The sequence below is a fragment of the Anabrus simplex genome, chromosome 4, assembly GCF_040414725.1.
Source record: "Anabrus simplex isolate iqAnaSimp1 chromosome 4, ASM4041472v1, whole genome shotgun sequence".
Lineage (NCBI taxonomy): Eukaryota > Metazoa > Arthropoda > Insecta > Orthoptera > Tettigoniidae > Anabrus > Anabrus simplex.
This window is the reverse complement of record NC_090268.1, coordinates 389,890,910-389,911,656: the sequence shown is the minus strand read 5'-3', so window position 1 is coordinate 389,911,656 and position 20,747 is coordinate 389,890,910. Positions and strand designations below refer to the sequence as shown.

General features: G+C 40.2%; 1 protein-coding gene across 2 annotated transcripts in view; it reads right to left on the bottom strand.

Moving 5' to 3' along the window:
- The window catches only part of LOC136872747 (homeobox protein orthopedia), a 402,761-nt gene that overhangs the window by 857 nt on the left and 381,157 nt on the right, over positions 1-20,747 (bottom strand). The window lies entirely within an intron of this gene.

Here is a 20,747-nt window from a genome sequence, read left to right as displayed (position 1 = left end):
TAGACCAGAACTGCGAACTTGAAGGTTATTTTACAACCAAGACTTATCTTATTATCAGCACCTGGCAGTGGAGTTGGCACCAAAATTTGTGTAAAAACGGAGCAAAATTTGTGCAAAATATTTATCGATACAAACTTGGTGTATTTATGGTACTAATTTGGTGCAAAAGCGACAATGGATGCACCGATTTAACACCAATGAAAAATGCACCAAAAGTGCGCCATAATTACACCACATATCCTTTTACATTAATTTACACAATTTTTACATCAACAAAGTTCGTTCAAGGGAAATCATATTTTATACCATATTACAACAAAATGAAGTACATTAGTAAGACAATTTCTGCATCAAGTTCGCGCCAAAAATACACCAAAGCTTTTCTTTCAACCTCCCTTATTGTCAACACCGCTAGTGAACTAAATTTGCTTCAGAACTGCTCAAAAGATACACCAAAGAATTGGGTGAATTTGTGGAATCACCTTGGTGTGATTTTAGTGCAAAATTTATGTAATTTTCTTCGTATTTTCCCCACAAATATAATGGTTTAAAATTGGTGTAAATTCATTGTATTTTTGGTGTATCTTTCGAAGTGAGCATTGTGGTACATTTGTGGAGTAACTTTTGTGCCTAATTCAATTTTTTGGGCCCGGGTCCACCTGGAAACTTTTCCTCTCTGTACGCACCCCCTGTCGTCAGTCCTGAGTGCATCTAAGTACCCTTAAGCACAGCCGGACAACACAGATACCAGTAAGTGCTGGTTAATTGGTCCTTACGTTTACCTCAAAGGTATTAACAAAGAAATGACCACAGAGTAATACTGAAATGACGTTGCCTGGAAATCCGGAGACAACAGGAATATCTGTATTTAAATGGTTAAGCGTATATTTGTCAAAGACACGAACAGCATATAAGGCTGGACACAGAATCTCAGAAAATAAGCTTTAAAATATTTTAAAATTTATATTATATTTACATGAATTCTTGAAACTTTCTACACAAGATATTAAAAATTCCATGAGGTATTATTGTTCATTTTAACGTGTTCAATCAATCAATCAATCAATCAATGAATCAATCAATCAATCAATCAATCAATCAATCAATCAATCAATACTGATCTGCATTTATGGCAGTCGTCCAGGTGGCAGATGCCCTATCTGTTGTTTTCCTAGCCTTTTCATAAATGATTTCAAAGAAATTGGAAATTTATTGAACATCTCCCTTGGTAAGTTATTCCAATCCCTTATAAATGAATATTTGCCCCAGTTTGTCCTCTTGAATTCCAACTTCATACTGGGATCTTTCCTACTTTTATAAAAGCCTCTCAAACTTATTCGTCTACTAATGTCATTCCACGCCATCTCTCCACTGATGGCTTGGAACATACCACTTAGACGAGCAGCTCGTCTCCTGTTTTCCCAAGTCTTCCCAGCCCAAACTAGGCATTTTTTGTTGGAAATCGCCCAGAACAAATCGATTGCTTTTGTTTGGATTTGTTTCAGTTATTGAATCAAGTAATGCCGGTGAGGGTCCCATACACTGGAACCATACTTTAGTTGGGGTCTTACCAGAGAATTATATGCCCTCTCCTTCACATCCTTACGACAACCCCTAAATATCGTCATAACCATGTGCAGCGATCTGTACCCTTTATTTACAGTACAATCTCGTTTATGTGATTTATGCAATGAAGGTCTTTCCTTATATTAACACCAAGGTACTTACTCTAGTGTGATCAAGTTCTAAAGACGTTATAAATTATCTTTGTATTGTATTTGTCAGACATGAGTAAACATTCAATGTTATGGAAATGAGGATGCTGCGTTGGCCCCAGGGCGTCACGCGATTGGAATGAAGACGTACGGATGAGGATGGGGTAGCACATACCGTGTTACTGACGAGATGTGTTAAGAGGTGACTGCATTGGTACGGTCATGTTATCAGAAGCAGAATCACTTCAGTTATGAAGATGACATACTACAAGTCACCTAATGGACGACGGCCAAACAGTCGGCCTAAGAAAGCAATAACATCTGAAGACATGCGTGCGAAAAGCGTCAGCCCTGACGACGCCTTGGAACGCGTGAAATTGTGAAAGCCAAAGCAAAAAGCGGACCCTGCACCTGTGCACGATATACGCCAGGACGAACAAGATTGTATCTGTTAGGAAGTGTGAACGATTAAAAGTATATTTAGAATATGAGAAAGCTTGCATCAGGGAGATAATGGGTTCGAACACCACTGTCGGCAGCCCTGAAAACGGTTTTCCGTGGTTTCCCATTTTCACACCAGGAAAATGCTGGGGCTGTACCTTAATTAAGGCCATGGCCGCTTACTTCCCACTCCCAGACCTTTCCTATCCCATCGTCGCCATAAGACCTATCTGTGCCGTAAAGCAATTAGCAAAACAAAAGAATATCAGAATAATGGTATTTAAATTACAGGGTGAAGAAAAATTGTGAGCGAGCTAATAAAGCTTGCATGGAATTATAAGGCAGAATATAGGGTAATAATATTTATGAATACGAATACCGCAAGGACTAAACAATTCGATTATGGAAAAAGGTGGATGGTAGTTTTTGCTAGAGCGCTCAGGAGCAACTTTTTACAGTTCAAGACTGAAATTACAATTCATTTGAAATACCATAATATACACAACGACTGATAAAAGAACATCCACAGACTGTTTGTAGTCATTTGACTGGGTCAGGAATGGAATAAATGAAGCCCCTTCTAGCTGCGAGGATGGGAATCGGCTGCCGACACCTGTCGCACTCCTCTGGGGCAATGATTAATGAATGATTAGTGATTCTTTAATAATAATATAAGAAATTTATTTTAACTCAACCGATTCAATACAGTACAAATCGTTGAGACATGTTTCGCCCCTTATGTGGGGCATCATCAGTCATATCAAATACCTCAAAATTCTACCAGACGTCTGGTTGGAAATTATAAAAATATGTTGCATGAGTGAATACATTAAAAAACATTTACAAAATCTTATCATTAATAAAATATCAAATTAATTAAAAAATGTTACACTAGTGAACACGTTGGTGAATTTTCACTCAAAACAAGGCCGTCATATGTGCAGTATTGACAATAATGGTAGTTAAAGTCTTATTTGATGCTGAGTTCGAAGACAGTTTAAAATTTATATACAAATGTTGAGAATGAATGCAGAATACATATAATTACAATTTACTGTACGCGTAATTTTACATTGTCAAATAATGTGGAAAAGCATTCCAAATTTCTATTAATTTCCATGAACAGAAAGAAAAAATTGCTTTTTGGACCTCAATATTACAGTCCTGGTGCAGTCTAATCAGAGATGGCTTCAAGATGTGACATTTTGTATGTGATTTAGGACCAGCTCATGTAAAAATGTTGCATTACGTCGTAATTCAACTTGGATGTTTATGTTGACTAATTATATTTTAGACTCAAAACAAAATAGTTCGTCGAAGTATCCACGGGCTAATCACCTCCGTTGGACACTCTGGATGAAGACGGAGTGCCTAGTGCATGTGGACAACAGTTTATATTTGATTCAAAACGAACAATGTTGAAAAAAGTTACAATGATGGCTTGAATGAGGGCGATTGAAATGTCTTTAAATCTTCCCGATTGACTACTGTTTTTAAGTTTCTCCGTGTGTTTCTGTTGTTGAAGTATGGGATTTCAGTTTTATTGGTTGAATGGGTGACAGTCGAAACGTCGTGCGATGTAATTAATGTTGAACTGTCTTACGTATGTGAAAATCTTAAGTGTTGTTGGGCTGTTACCTTATTGCTAAGAGTGTTTAAAAAATATTAATATCTAATAATATCTGTCGTTGTGTATAGAGCCTCCGTGCCTCAAGAGGCAACGCGCCGGCCTCTCACCGCAGGGTTCCGTGGTTCAAATCCCGGTCACTCCATGTGAGACTTGTGCTGGACAAAGCGGAGGCAGGATAGGATTTTCTTCGGGTACTCCGGTTTTCCCTATCATATTTCATTCCAGCAACATTCTCCAGTATCATTTCAATTCATTAATCATTACAAGTAATGAAAATCATTTTCTCCGTATTGAAAGAATCTTAATTTATTTTCATTACTCTGTCTGTTAGGTTGGTTGAATTCTGAAATAGCAGCATCAGAGGTTATGTGATTATAAGGAACTGCAGAAACCGATAGCGGCGCCAGAATGAGAGATGGGCCTGCTAGGGAAGGTGAGGAGCGAGGTAGTTCGCCGTTGCTTTCCCCACTAGGCCAATATGACTGGCCCTACGGGTAACACCTTTCCTAAATCTCAGACACACAAGTCGTGCTCCGAATGCCATTATTCACTGGAAGAAATCGATGGCTTTCTTTTTTTTTTTTTTTTTTTTTTGCTAGTTGCTTTACGTAGCACCGACACAGATAGGTCTTACGGTGACGATGGGATAGAAAAGGACTAGGAGTTGGAAGGAAGCGACCGTGCCTTAACTAAGGTACAGCCCCCAGCATTTGCCTGGTGCGAAAATGGGAAACCACGGAAAACCACCTTCGGGGCTGCCGGCAGTGGGATTCGAGCCCACTATCTTCCGGATGCAAGCTCACAGCCGCGTGCCCCTGAACGCACGGCCAACTCCCAGGCTTTCTTTTAAAACCTCGTATGTCTCAATGTTCTTCCTATCCATTATATTCTTCAAGACTGGTCATGCCTCCCAGCAACACATTTGTATGAAGTCCATCAGAATAATTATTTTCGTTGTGTAAATTTTTCTTTGCTAATGTGTAAAGAACAATGAACGTTAAATATATTATACTGTAAGGAGAGCGTATATTCGCCACGCAAACAACATCCCTACAATACGGTATGGTAAGGTCCATTTCCCTTTACACTTCAGCACAGGAAAATGAACACAGCGAAAATGATTCTGATGGACTGCATATAAATATATTTGTGACTGAAAGGCGAGACTAGTCTTAAGGAATACAATGAGTAGGAAGAGATTCCGGAACATACGAGGTTTTAAAAGAAAGCCATCGATATGCCGTCTAAATACTTTTTAATGTCGCTTGCCTTGTACACATGCGCCATCATTTCTCTACTGACCAGAACCCTTTAAAAACATAATCAGTCGATATATTCCGCTTCTATTTCATTATGAGTTAGCAAGATATCAAATTCATGGGGAAGTATGTAAAATTATTGATCCGGTAACGTAGGATACTGTGAGTAGTGAAATTAAACAATTTTAGTTTACATCACACAAATATAAAATTAGCTTATAGTTTGATGTAGCAGGTCCGACAGTGTCGTAAAAATTAAGTAATTTAAATGTAATGAAGCATAGTAGTAACAACACTTATTATACTCAGTTACTTTTTATCTGTACCATGATGTTAATATTCAACTGCAATGGTAAAAAATTCGTTAGGCTATTTATTTATTTTACATATTTTCTAGTAAGAGGCGATGTTAGGGTGCCTGTCCTTATCATACACGTCATGAGTAATCCAACTATTAAGCATATATCCGTCTCCGCAGTGCAATGAACGCAACTTCCTCCACAGAATATATCGCCACTGCGCGAACAAAACCTCGTATCCCACAATGATCTTCCTGTCCATTATTTTCCTTAACACTCGTCACCCCTCTCGGCCACTCATGGATATACAGTCCATCAGAACAATTCCGTTGTATTCACTTTCCTATGCCAATGTGTAAAGGAAAATGAACTTTAAATACTGTAGAAGTGCGTAAATGCGTTACGCGAACATACTGTACATTCCTACAGTTCGGTACGGTAAGGTTCATGTTCCTTTACTCATCAACATATGAAAATGAACGCAACGAAAAATATTCTGATGGACTCCACATCCATGTGCGGCTGGAAACGTAGCCAGTCTTAAGGAAAACAATGGATAGAAAGAAAATTGTTGGGTACGAGATATAGTTCGCACAGTGACGAGATGATTATAGTCAACAAAATTGAAACTTAGTAACAGGGTTCGTAATAGAGAATATTAACGAATTTCTTCTTAACTTAACAAACGTAATTCGGATTATTATTTGAACTCAGGTCCTACTCCAATAACTTACATTTAGATGATTGATGAACAGCATAAATGGGGTATGCATTAACAGCAAAAAGTGTTGAGGAACCTTTCTATCATTTGTATCTCCAGAGTATAATGACAGACCACTTCCTTATATCAGTTACTATTAATTAAAAGAATGAGAGAAATCCTTAGATAATAATTGCATTGCATACGGATTAAACATAGAGTTCTACAAGTACAAACGCAAAATTACAAAAGATACATTATACTGACAGACTACAGCTGAGATATTAATCAAAATTATTGCGGAATCCATAGAAAATTTGACTGTACAATTGAGTTCCAAGCTTCGGAAGAAAAAAGCAGAGGTAATAACTATATCCATTCCTATAAAATATCAGATATGCCAACAGTTTCAGGGGAAAAACAACTTGAAAGTGAAGTAGGCCTATAAAAATGTGGGAATAAATGAAACGAGCTATTAAATGAGATTAAAAAACTATTGCAGAAACTTAATGAACACTAATTGTAACAATCTGGGAGAAGTTTGAGGTATAGTTATTAAAATCATACAAATAATTAATTACATGGAAAATGGACCAAAATTCAATATGAAACTGTTATCTATGAAGACGCATTTAGTCTTCCGAATGCTTTTAATGACTATTTTTAACAAATCCACTAATATGTCTAATAATATCACCAGCATTAATCCTAATATTTATTCGTGATTTTATGGTCCTGTCACTGAGATAGACGTAAAAATGTAAGTATAACAAGTGATAACAAGGTCGTGAAAATCGGTAAAATTTCGACTGAACTTGTTAAGCAGAACTTTAAATATTTGACGTCTCCACTTCTTGAAATTAGGAAATAATCTCTTAGACTTGAATATGTTTCAAAATCACTTCGCAAAGCAAGTAGGGCTCACCCTTTGCTTAAAAAACTGTAAGCCTTTATCACTAACAGCAGTTAAGTAAAAAATATTTAAAATATATAAAAAATAATATTTTCAATCTTTCAATAAGCACAACTTAATTTCCCCAAGGCAATTTGATTTTGCAAATATTTCTAACCCAAAATATTAATTTGCGGATTTGTCAAGACAAAAATATAAATCGTCGCTGCCTGGACACAACCTCCTATGTGAAATATTTTAGCTTAGAACTTTGGCCGGTAAGGCTCTGTCATCTAAGGTGGAATATTGTGTGAATATTGTCAAGGCATTCTCGCTCTTCATACTGTATATGCTGCGGGTTTGTATATCTCCAAAAATATCATCACATAGGAGGTTTCGTACCGGCAACGACGAAATGCTTCGATACACACGGTGGGCATTTTCCTGCATTTAGAAAAGGCTTAGATGCAGTAGTACCACACCGTCCTCACTAAATGATAGAGAGATGCAGGATCCCAATAATAACTATAAAACTGATAGAGAGTTATTTGACCGAGAGAATTCGTTATACCAAAGTAAACAAGGCACCGAGTTTACCTCAGATAGTTAAATGAAGAATACCTAGAAATGATGTAAAAGAAACGAAAATTTAGAAATAATAGGACACAATATGCGGACATAATCTTGTCAAATAATAGGAATAGAAAAAAAAGTGGGAATCATTTTTACTGTAAGATGTGAAGTAACAGAAAATGGAAGGCGGGTACAAACTGAGGAATGAAAGGTAATCGTACATGATGTTATTGGTTATACTTCCCATTCAATATTGCTGTTCTTGGAGATGTTGAAGTGGCAGAATTTAGTCTCGCATGAATTATTTTCCATGAGGGTATTACACTGATAAAAGGGTAGTGTATTCGAACCGCTAGCTTGAACTCAGAAAACCAGAGCTCTTCCGTCTGCGCTACTCAGCCCGACGGCAGATGATGTAGTAAGGAACACGTGGTAGAGAGAAAGTGAAAGAAGAGACCAATAAGAGCTTTGGCCTTCCATGGCAACAGCTGCCGGTCAGATGGCCTGTGAATTGTCCCAGGATCACTATGGAGACATCCTCAGCTGTATTACTCGAGTTTCGTGACCAGATCCACTACTTCTTACATCAGATAGCTCCTCAGTTGATCCCACGAAGCTAAGTAAACCTGCTCCAGCCCTCAGCCCAGGATTGAAATCTATGGATGACCCACGAATCGAACACGGGACGTCCAGTTAAGAAGTAGGTAAGCTTCCCCTACACCACAGATATGAATATTTATAGAGTTACGAAGAATCAAAATTAATGTTTAAAGAAGGTAACATTCTGTAAAAAACTCGTTGATAAGGAATGTATGGAAATTTATAACAATAATACTGTATATCTAATCCTTGCAATCAAAGCACCTGTACGAATTGGACCAGAGATTTTATAGAAGACTACTGAAAATCTATTTTATTTCTTTGTATCTAACATCCGTCTGATTACAACTCCATTAATTATATTTGTTAGTAATAGAACAATCCATTTAGCTCGTTTTAAAAATAACTCCCACTTTGGAGAAGATTCCAATAAAAATATAGGAGATACATCCCTATTCTCTCATGATCTAATTTTTCATACTCAATACAATAGCAAACACTCGAAAATGAATAGGTTAGTCGTCCAAACAGAACTCATCTTCATCTGTGAGTCCGTGGGGAACGGTACAGCCCATCACGGGAGGCACACAACTTTTCGCAGCAGTGGCAGGTAGTTCCAAGTGGATCAGCCACTGTTCTCCTACCCCGCATTTTTTCATAATATCCTACATGTAATAATAATAATAATAATAATAATAATAATAATAATAATAATAATAATAATAATGGCGTGTGGCCCCCGAAGAGGTTTGGTTGAGTTCACGCCGTATTGGCGACCTGCGTGTTCATGAGGACGGGGCCCTACTTATTATGTATTCTAATGATGAAGACGGCAAGTAGGCCTACACCCAGCCTCCGAGGCATTGGAATTGACCAGTGAAGATTGAAATCGCCGACCAGGACTGGAATCGAACCCGGTATCCCTCGATAAAAGGAGAGCACGCTAACCATTTAGCCATGAAGCCAGACATCCTCCATGTACGTTAAAAGTTGACAATATTCGTAGACTACCATATGACCTATGTTAAAGGCTCTACTCCCACGAGTACAGCTTGTTACGTCATTTAAGTATGTATGTGTATGTATACATATTACCGGGTGAGTTGACCGTGCGGTTATGGGCGCGCGGCTGTGAGCTTGCATCCGGGAGATAGTGGATTCGGATCGCACTCTCGGCAGCCCTGAAGATGGTTTTTCATGGTTTCCCATTCTCACACCAGGCAAATGCTGGGGTTGTACCTCAATTAAGGCCACGGCCGCTTCCTTCTAACTCCTAGGCTTTTCCTATCCCATCGTCGCCATAAGACCTATCTGTGTCGGTGCGACATAAAGCCACTGGCAAAAATAAATATCCACTCCTCAGTAACATTTTCTGATACGGGGTCGCGGATTAAAAAATGTAAGTAAACTCGTATCCTCATTCCGAGGTGGTGTAGCTTTTTTCATGCACACCCTCAATGGAGGTGAGCTGCACGCGCCACTTCAACCACATACCAGTCCTGCCATTTTAAAATTTCTGGCAGTACCGGGAATTGAACCCGTGCCCCGAGGACGGCAGCTAATAACATTAACCGTTACGCTATGGAGGCGGACAGAGGGTTCGGGGAGATGAGGTGAGAGTTTTAATGTTGAAAACATTTCTTAGCACACTACGAAAAACATAAAATTAAGCAATTTCCTCAATTGTGTCGGAAGTTGAAGGGCTAAAGGGCGCGGGAAGGTTTTAAATTGTGAGTCTTGATTAGCTCTATCAAAATTTAAAAAAAAAATCGAAAATCGCTTCCGGCCTAGATACAGTTCCGGAAAAACAGCTTAAAATTGCTCGTTTCCTTATTCGTATCCTTCTTCATTCAAATCCTCACCAAATTAAATTATTTACATAATTCTTTCTGTAATATGTTCCTTGATTCAATACCCTCAGACTTGATGTCCACACAGAGTGTAGTTATAAGGGCTTGGGTGAAACTCTGCACTGGCTCACATTAGCGCTCGTTGTGGTAGAAACAAGGAAGCTGCTAATCTAATCGACCGGATAACGATAGTTTTTAGGAATAAAAGAATATATTCTCATAATTTTATTATAATTATTGTCCGGTTCCATGGCTAAATGGTTATCGTGCTGGCCGTTGGTCACAGGGGTCCCGGGTTCGAATCCCGGCAGAGTCGAGAATTTTAACCAACATTGGTTAATTTCTCTGGCGCGGGGGCAAGGTTTACGTGTCGTCTTCATCATCATTTCATCCTTATCACGACGTGCAGGTCGCCTACAGGTGTCAAAACTTAAGACCTGCACCTGGCGAGTCCAACTTGTCCTCGGACACTCCCGGCACTAAAAGCCATACGCCATTTCATTTCATTTCTACTTATTTACCTAAAATTCGTAGCTCACATCCCTAGAATGTTTTCAACATTGAGTTGCTTGCCCGAAGGGCTGGAATTGTGAAATTTTTTTACGGCCCCGGATAGCCATCCTTTTGTCAATCTCAGTTGTGGAGCTAAGGAGAATGAAATGATTGATGGTGAATAAAATTCGGTAAAGCAGTGAAATGAATCAGATGTAGCCCATGAATTGGAACTGTCCCGGCATTCGTCTGGAAGTGAAAATGGGGAACCACTAAAAGTAATTGTCCGGACAGTCGACGGTGGGGTTCGAATCCACTCTCCTCCCGCATCTAGAGCTAGTCTCTTTAGCCGTAGGGAGTTAACACATGAGGCCCACTCCCCTCGGTTTGTTACGTAATTAAAGTAATCGATGATATTCTCGATATATCGTAACTGTGGTGACGTCAGTCGGCCAGTAGTCAGACAGGACGAGAATAACGAGGCCTTCACTAATCAGTGCTAATTGTAGGTACTGTGTGTCGTGCCATTAGCGTCCTCAGACATGTCTGTTTGTGAGCCCACAAACATAGCCTTGAGCAGCTCTGCTATCCCTGGGAACTATAGTCTCATAAACTTCTGAACTTACAATATGCAAGAGGTCCACTTTCGGTTGAGTCTACTCCACGTGAGGGCTAGAAAGTTTCACCACTCGGAGATCCTAAGTTGCAATACAACGTTGGCAAAAGTATTTATAGGTAAAGGAATTCCACAGTGGAAAGTTTCTCAGTGAAATTACTTGTTCATTTCGGAGACTTGAATAACCCTAGTTTGCAACTGGGGGGTGGGGGCTTGGATCGAAAGCTTCTAATATTGTATAGATAGTCCTATATTGGCGAAGGGTGAAATCCCAACACAAAGAAGACATTAGTTTAGAAGAATACAATTCAGGGTAAGCAGTTTTCTAGGTGTAAGCAGGCCCGATGACAGGATTCTCGGGCCAGGTCCCTGAATCCTCGTTCAACCAACCCCCTCACTTAATTTTATACCTGAGCTTCGAACATGTAGGTTATTTTACAACCAAGACTTACCTGATTATCAGGCCCTGGCGCCGGAGCTTGCAACAACAATAATGGTGCAAAATCGATGCAAAATTTTTATAGGTGCAAATGTGGTGTTCTTGTGGGATTAATTTGGTGAAAAAAAGAACAATGGATGCACCGATTTAACACTAATGAAAAATGCATCATAACTGTTTAATTTCGTGTGGCTATTTCTAGCCGAGTGCAGCCCTTGTGAGGCAGACCCTCCGACGAGGGTGGGCGGCATCTGCCATGTGTAGGTAACTGCGTGTTATTGTGGTTGAGGATAGTGTTATATGTGGTGTGTGAGTTGCAGGGATGTTGGGGACAGCACAAACACCCAGCCCCCGAGCCATAGGAATGAACCAATGAAGGTTAAAATCCCCGACCCGGCCGGGAATCGAACCCGGGACCCTCTGAACCGAAGGCCAGTACGCTGACCATTCAGCCAACGAGTCGGACATCATAACTGTACCATAATTACACTACATTTGTATGAATGAACGAATTTATTTATGTACTGTTACACGTACTTTAACGTAATCCTATAAATACAACATCCATTTGAATGACTTGAGTGAATGAATTAGTTATTCAATCAATCAATCAATCAATCAATCAATCAATCAATCAATCAATCAATCAATCAATCAATCAATCAATCAATCAATTAATAAAACAACAACGAAATTCCTCTCTCCCAGTTACGGATAACCACCAACTTGGCAGAGAGATTCATGAATGACTTGAATGAATGCATGAATTAATTAATTAGTTACTTAATTTAATTAATAAATCAATTAATAAAATAACTGATAAAAATCCTCTCTCCCATTCACGGATACCCACCAACTTGGGAGAGAGTTTCATGAATGACTTAAATGAATGAATGACATAATTATACTACATCGTCCCTCCTATGCAAAAACCGCGAATATGACAATGCTCTTCCTATCCATTAAAACTGGTCACGCCTCCCAGCCACATATTGATATGCAGTCCATCAAAACAAATTTCGTTGAGTTCATTTTCCTATGCTGATGTGTAAAGAAAAATGAAACTTCCTGTTCCGTACTGTATGAGTGTATGTTTGCATTTACCCGCTCCTGTTATGTACTTAAGGTTCATTTTTCTTTACACACCCGCATAAGAAAATGAACTCAACGAAAATTGTTCTGACGGACTGCATATGAATATCATCCCTTAAGAAACAACCCCGCATATCTGATAATGCTGTTCCTGTCCAATATTTTACTTTAGTCTGGTCACGACGCCGGGCCATACATGGACATGCAGTCCATCAGAACAATTTTCGTTGAGTTCATTTTCCTATGGGAGCCGGTGGGAGGGGGGCGGTGTAAAGAAAATGAACCTTAAATACACCGTACATACATTCCTACAGTGTGGTACAGTAAGGTTAATTTTCCTTCGCACTTGCGCATAGGAAAATGGACTCAACGAAAATTGTTCTGATAGACTGCATATCAATATGTGGCTGCGAAGCGTGACCAGTCTTAAGGAACATAATAGATAGGAAGAGCATTGTCAGATACGCTGTGTTGTTTCTTAAGGTACGATATGCGGCTGAGAGGCGTGACCAGTCTTTAGAGAAATAATGGATAGGAAGAGCATTGTCACATTTCCGGTTTTGGTATAGGAGTGACGACATATTTTTCACATAAGCGAAGTGACATTTTAGACCATAGTTACATCAAAATGAAGTTCATTGATCAGACAATTTCTGCACTACGTTTGCGCCAAAAATACACCAAAGTTTTTCTTTCAACCTTCGTTATTGTCAGCAGCACTTCTTCTTATTATTATTACGCCGTCTCCCTTCGAAGGTTGGCGATCCAATTGATTATGATTACACGCGAAACGGCAGTACGGAAGATTTCTATCGACGTATGTCCATACCACCGCCGCAAGTCTTTCAGCCAGGAATTTCTCCGCCTTCCCACAGATCTTTTCCCATCAATCTTCCCTTGAATGATCAGTTGGAGAAGTTCGTATCGTTCACCTCTCATGATGTGCCCGAGGTAGCTGAGCTTACACTCCTTGATGGTTAAGAGAAGCTCTTTCTTCTTGTTCAAGATGTTGAGGACTTCTTCATTTGTCTTCTTTTCTACCCAAGATATTCGGAGTATTCTTCTGTATAAGTACATTTCAACAGATTCAATACGCTTCTCCAATAAAGGGCTAAGCGTCCACCCTTCGAAACCATACAGAAGGACAGGAAAGACATAACACCGTAGCATTCGAACTCTTAGCTGGAGGTTGAGTTCTCGGCTGGTGAATAAGGTCCTCATGGTATTGAACATATCTTTTGCTTGTCCAATCCTGGATAAGATTTCGCATTTTGAATCACAATGCTGGTTAACTAGAGTTCCAAGATATTTGATAGAAGATACTTGTTGGACGATGTTGTTGTTGATGTAAAGGGAGGCCTGTTTTGGTGTTTTTGAGAATACAATCAGCTTGGTCTTGTTAATATTCAAGGATAAACCGTAGGTTTCACTGGTCCTCACGATGTTGTTTATAATGATTTGAAGATCACTAGGGTTGCTGGCTAACACAATCGTGTCATCAGCAAATCGGATGTTATTAATGACAAAGCCATTGATCTTGATACCTAGATTAACATCTTCCATATCCTCTCTGAACACAGCTTCAGAGTAGATGTTGAAAAGGAGTGGGGACTGGACACATCCCTGGCGGACACCTCTTCGTATAGCTATGTCCTCAATAGTAGTTCCTTCTATTTTGACCTCTGCCGTTTGATTCCTGTACAGATGGGAAATGATACGAAGATCACCAACATCTACACCAGTAGATTTTAAAATCTCAACAAGTTTTGCATGAGATACGCAATCAAATGCTTTTCGGTAGTCGATAGAACAAGCGTGTACATCTACATTCATATCTAGGCATCTCTGGGTCAAAACATTCAAAGAGAAAAGAGCCTCACGAGTACCCAGTCCATTCATAAAGCCAAACTGAGTATGTCCAACTTGGTTTTCGTATTTGAGGAAGATTCGAGTGTGGATAATACGCAGAAATACCTTTAGCACATGGGACATTAGGCTGATCATACGATAATCATCACAATGTGATGCACTAGACTTTTTCGGTATGGTGACAAAAGTAGATCTTAGCCAGTCAGATTGAATTCTACCAGATGTATATATTGCGTTGAATAATGTAGTTAGCAGCTCTAGTCCTCTGCCATGGCCTTCAGCAATGAGTTTGAGAGTTTCTGCATGAATCTTGTCCGGACCTACAGCTTTTCCATTCTTCTGGAGTTTGATTTCATACAGTACTTCCTCTTGGGTTATATTTGGACTTGTTTCGCTGCCTTCGCCAATAAAAGGTGGTTTGTCTGGCCTTACATCGCTAAATAGTTTCTCAACATATTCTTTCCAACACTTCAACTTATCTTGGACTCCTACCAAAATGGTGTCATTGGCATCCCTCAGTATAGCTTTACATGGCCTGTGATATTTCCCTACAAGTTCCTTGATCTTCTTGTGGAGATTAAACAAGTCATGTTTCTCTTGGAGAAGTTCTATTTTTCTGCATCTCTCCACGAGCCATAGTTCTTTTGCTTCCCTACACTTCCTCCTCACTGTCTTGTTTAGTTCTTGGTATTGGACTTTATTTACATGTTTCACTTTCCGTCTTTGATCCTTAAGCTGTAGAATATCTTCTGTCATCCATGGCTGTTTTTTTAACTGTTCGAATATTCTATATCATTCTCTTGAGTATCAATGAGTATGTTCTTTAGTGCAGTCCATTGTGATTCAATATCCTCTGTTTCCAAGTTGTTTATTGTATTCATACGTTCTTCGAGCTTCAAGGTTGTTTGAGCTCGAAATACGGGGTTGTCAAGGCTCTTTGTGTCGATGCGCTTAGGTCTGTCAGAGCGTATTTTCTTGACAAAACGATGAAGTGTTAAGTCCATGACGACGGGATTATGGTCGCTGTTAACATCCGCCCCAGGGTAGGTTGTGACAGCTTTCACGTATCTTTTCAGATGACTTATGATGAGAATGAAGTCTATCTGATTCCTTACAATATGACCTTCACTAATCTGCAGGAGACATCCATGTGTACAAGCGCCGGGGATGTAGCTTGAAAAAGGTATTAATAACAGAGAGCTGTTGTTCTGAACAAAACTGAACTAGACGATCACCTCTGGCATTTCTCTCACCAAGGCCATATTGTCCAACAATTTCATCCTCTGCACCGAGACCTATCTTAGCATTGAAATCACCAAGGACAAGAGTTACATCCCCTTTCTTTGTAAGGGACATTGCCTCTTCTAGAATGGAATAGAATTCTTCGACTAATTCGTCATCCTTATCGCCGGTTGGAGCATAGTCCTGGATAATATTCATGGGACGATGGGAAGTTTGTAGTTTAAGAAACATGACACGCTCTCCAAAGGGAATGAAATCGATGACAGACTTCGTCAGATCAGACGACAGGAGCACAGCCACTCCATATTGATGTTGAGGATCGTTACCACCAGAGTAATACAGAACTCCATGATTAGTTTGTTGTGTTCCTGACCCAGGCCATCGAACTTCACTAAGGCCCAAAATCTTGATTTCCAAGCGTTGCATTTGTGATTCAACGTTTGCAAGTTTCCCAGCCATATATAGACTTCGCACATTCCATGTGTCGATTCTTATTCTTTTGTTATAAATTTGAAACTTATCAATACTTGACCTCGGGAGGATTCTTAGCACCCTCTCCCCACTTAAGGGGTGCCCCGGACTGAGGGCCGTTTCTTTAGTATCTGTAACCATAATCATATTGAAAGATTTGGAAAGATAGCTCAGTAGGAATTCCGTTTCCTTTCTGTGCCGCAGTGTGAGAACCGTGGAGGCTGTTACAGCTGCGCTTCTCACATCCAATGTAGTACCACTAATGAAGTCCTGCTTCATGTGCTGTTACATGGTACTGTTGGAGCTGCTGCCCTCCAACAGGAGATGTCCATTTAGCCCTGGACAATTAGGTTGCCTCTTCCGCCATCTATGCTGTACCGAAGGCTATCTTCTCCACCGTAGCTGCCGTTGAGGTCTTCACCGTAACCCTGGCAAGGGACCCTTTCCAGATGCTGCACACCGGGACAGTGTGCTCTGGGACTCACATAGGCAGGGGCGCCACTCCCTGGGTAGGGCTTCCTCCAAGAGAGTCCCTACCTGCTACCTACTCAGCAGCACTGTTGAACCAAATTTGCTTCAAAAATGCTCCAGTTACACCAAGGATTGCGGAATAACATTGATATCATTTTAGTGCAAAAGTTGTGCAATTTTCTTCGTATTTGTGTACTCTTATTGGCAATTAAAATCATTTAAACTGTAAGTTTTTAATTTTAATTTACTTTTTGCGTCCGGGCCCCCTGACCCATGTCGCTGGCCCTAGGTGTAAGCCTCCGTGGCCTAGATGGCAGCGCGCCGGCCTCACCACTGGCTTTTATGGTTCGAATCCTAGTCATTCTAACAATAAGTGATAGCTGTGCTGGACAAAGCGGAGGCGGGACGGGATTTTCTCCGTGTACTTCAGTTTTTCCTGTTACCTTTTATTCCAGCAACATTCTCTCATATCTTTTAATTTCATCTGTCAGTCATTAACCACTGCCCCAGAGGAGTGTGACAGGCTTCGGCAGCCTGCACAGTTGCTATCTTCGCCGCTAGATGGGGGTTTCATTTATTCCATTCCTGACCCGAGTGAAACTGGAAACAGGTTATGGATTTTCATTTTACAATCATTCTGGTAATAGTACGTTATTACTATTTATCCTCCAAGGAAGGTAGTCCTATTTTACCTAAAGTATGTTAGGGCTATCGTTTGTAACAATACTATATTAAAGGTTATTAATACATTGGTTGAGGAAAATACTGTATAAGAACATTATAAAGAGTTAGTGGTTGATATGGCCATTTTCCCACTTCCTGGAAAATAGCCAAAGTCTTCATGATCCGAAAACCCCTCTCAGATGCATCTTTCCCACAAAATTACAGGCCAATCTTTCTTCTATCAATTCTTTCTAAATTATTCGAATCACTTTTACTCACCAGGTTAAACCCCATCATTGAAGATAACAATTTAATTAACGAAGAACAGAACGGCTTCCGAAGTAAGCACTAACGATCCATCAACTCATGAGGCTTTTTGAAGAAATCACCAAAAACTTCAATGATAGAAGACACACGGGAGTGTGTTGCCTAGATATATCACGTGCGTTCGACAAGGTATAGCATGAAGGTCTTATATTTAAACCCAACACCTTAGGTATCCCTCCTTACCTGATTCGGATGTTCAAAAGCTACCTTTCAAATAGTTAATTTCAGGGTCAAGTCAACAAAACCTTGTCGAGCCCCCGCCCTATCTTGGTGGGTGTTCCCCAGGGTGGAGTTCTCTCCCCGATACTTTTTAACTTGTACATGGCCGACATAGCTAAACCGACGCACGCAAAGGTCTACATGTATGCTGATGATACAGAAATTTCCCCTGTCTCTTGGCAGCCACCTAGTGTACTAAATTACATCCAAGATGCCCTCTCCACTCTCGAACCGTGTCTTCGAAAGTGGAGAAACGAAATTAACGTTAGCAAAAGCAATGTAACTCTATTTTCAAAACGTATCAGGACTATCCCTCTGCCTCTGTTTTTATTGGCGAAATGATCCGGTGGAGAAATGCAACTAAATACCTAGGAGTTATCCAAGACAGAGGACTCACTTTCAAAGATCATATTAATTCGATTTGGGCCCAAGCGAATAGACGCTTATCTGAAATTATACCCCTTATGAAAACTTATCAAGGCCTTCAATCAATCAATCACTACTGATCTGAATTTAGGGCAGTCGTCCAGGTGGCAGATTCCCCATCTGTTGTTTTCCTAGCCTTTTCTTAAATTATTGCAAAGAAATTGGAAATTTATTGAACGTATCCTTTGGTAAGTTATTCCAATCCCTAACTCCCCTTCCTATAAACGAATAGTTGCCCCAATTTTTCTCTTTAATTCAAACTTTATCTTCATATTATGATCTTTCGTACTTTTAAAGACACCACTCAAATTTATTCGTCTACTGATGTCATTCCACGCCATCTCTCTACTGACAGCTCGGAACATACCACTTAGTCGAGCAGCTCGTCTCTTTTCTCCCAAGTCTTCCCAACACAAACTTTGCTACATTTTTTTAACGCTACTCTTTTGTCGGAAATCACCCAGAACAAATCGAGCTGCTTTTCCTTGGAATTTTTTCCAGTTCTTGAATCAAACAGACTCACGCTGTACAAGACGTCCCTTCGACCATTTCTAGAGTATGCCAGTCCGGTTTCGGGAATGGCATCCAAAAACGTGCGCTGCGTCTCATCTCAGGTGCACACTGGTTTGAACGGAATAGGGACATCTACCAATCCATAAAGATTGATGAGATTAGAACCAGAATAAAGAAGACGTCCAAGGAATTCTATTCTGAACTATTCCTGAAGCCCAATCCCGTCATCACTACGTTGGGCAATTATGATACCCTTGGCCTCCGCTATAAGTGGTCATTCTAAATTAGTCGCCCCTAAAAAGGGCGCAGGTCACATTCCGACCAGCTCCGATTGCGTTCCAACAGGTCCCCTCACCTTCACATCAATGCAGCCCTGGTTAGACATATCATGAAATAGCACCCAAGACCATTACAGGTCGGAGGGCTAAAATCCTCATCAGAAACGGCACGCCCGTATTCTGTTTGAGACTTGAGTCATGGTTGCAGATTGGGCGTCGGCTGGTCCGACGGCTCTGCACTACGACCGCAGGTTTTGCCGTGGCTCTACGTCTCTTCATTTGGGAGACGGAGAGGGGCTGGACCCCACCGTCGGCTGTCCTGAGAATGGTGTTCCATTCTCCTGCACTAAGGCGAATGCCCGGTCAATTCCTAGTATAGGCCACGGCCGCCAACCCTCACACCTTCTCCTCACATCCCCTTCGCCGTAACAAGTCACCCGGGCCTGAGAGACGGCATTACCGTCCAGGAGGCCCGCCGTCCCCTTCAGGGAGAGAATTCAAACGTTTTAGTAGTATTAGTTAAAGACCTCTGCTACTACTACGTATTATTGTTATTAAAGACGTTGTCTAAAGAATGGATATATGATGAAGTGCAGTAACTTTCCACAAATATATCAGAAACGGGAGGGGAAAATTCACATTGTAAGAGTTTAACAATTTGCCAGTATCTAAAGTTGTTAATTGAAAACAATTGTACAAAATGAAACACTCATAATGTAGGAAACCGAATAGTCATCGACGTCGTAATCTATAGAGTTTGTTCTCTAAATTCGATTTAGTTAGGTCCCTATGAGGACGGCATTTTGAAGATTTTCATTATAACTGCAAATAAATGCCGAAGTAGAACTAGTTTAAATTTCTGCGGAACCTGTACCAGTACGTAACTCTGACAGAAACCTTCATACATCCACGTGTAATTTCCACAAATACAAAATTTATATAACAGTTTCTACAGTTACATTTCATGTAATGGACATTGGGAGATGATCCAAGATTCTAATTGGAAATACTCGAGAAGAACTTAGGAATTTCATTTTTAAGTTAGTAATTTGTTATAGTTTCAGTTTTAACCTCCTCAGACCATTGATAAAAAATCGTACACCTCTACCGATTAATGATTTGGTAGCTGTTCGTTTATGTTATGTGAACTTTGACCCCAGGGACACATTTTAATTTGTAAGTCAAAAAACCACCCAAATTCATTACACGAAATTTTTCAGAAGACAGAAAAATACGTAAATACTTGTAAATCGCCTGATATGAGCTACATGCAATTTGTGTATGTAATGAAGCATTACCTTACAAATGCATCTGTAACAGTAAGATACTCTACTTATCTACTTTTTCTTCCGCTTTTCCCACATCTGTGGGGTCGCGGGTGCAAAATCTGTCTCACGTGTGGATTTGGCCCTGTTTTACGGCCGGATCCCCTTACTGACTCCAACCCTGTATGGAAGGATGTAATTACTATTTCGTGTTTCTGTGGTGGTTGGTAGTGTAGTGTATTGTCTGAATATGAAGAGGCGTTGAGACAAGCATAAACATCCAGTCCCCGGGCTAGAACAATTAATCAGACTCGATAAAAACCTCCAACCCGGCCAGGAATAGAACCCGGGACCCTCTGAACTGACCACTCAGCCAATGAGTCGGACGCTCTACTTATCTATAGT